Source organism: Miscanthus floridulus, chromosome 1 (assembly GCF_019320115.1).
Source record: "Miscanthus floridulus cultivar M001 chromosome 1, ASM1932011v1, whole genome shotgun sequence".
Classification (NCBI taxonomy): Eukaryota; Viridiplantae; Streptophyta; class Magnoliopsida; order Poales; family Poaceae; genus Miscanthus; species Miscanthus floridulus.
This window is the reverse complement of record NC_089580.1, coordinates 121,450,766-121,451,208: the sequence shown is the minus strand read 5'-3', so window position 1 is coordinate 121,451,208 and position 443 is coordinate 121,450,766.

The window sequence follows — 443 nt, the reverse complement described above, 5'->3', positions numbered from 1 at the left end:
GCTGGATCCCCTTCTGACCGGATGCACAAACGCAGCGTCCGGTCACTCCTTCACTAGCAGTTCACCTCCTGTGAACTGACCGGACGCTAGACAGCAGCGTCCGGTGCAGCGTCCGGTGCATCTTTTCCAGCAAATCTTCAAACTTCCTTCATGCTGCCTATTCCCAATCAAGTCCCAACTTGAATAAGATCCAAATAAACACCAATTGGGACTAATATGAGTGACCTCTCTCAAACCCTCATATTTTTCAAAATATTTTGCCTTAGGCTATAATTCTTTTTAAGAAAATAGGCAACAAGAGGGCAAATGGAACAAACCGAAAAAACAACATTCATGCATATGCAGTACTTGTAAATAAATCTAGTTGCTTGTCAAATTTGATCCAGGGTTAAGCTTCTTCACATGCTTTTCGGCAGTTATCTTAACCATGTTAGACAAGCCCT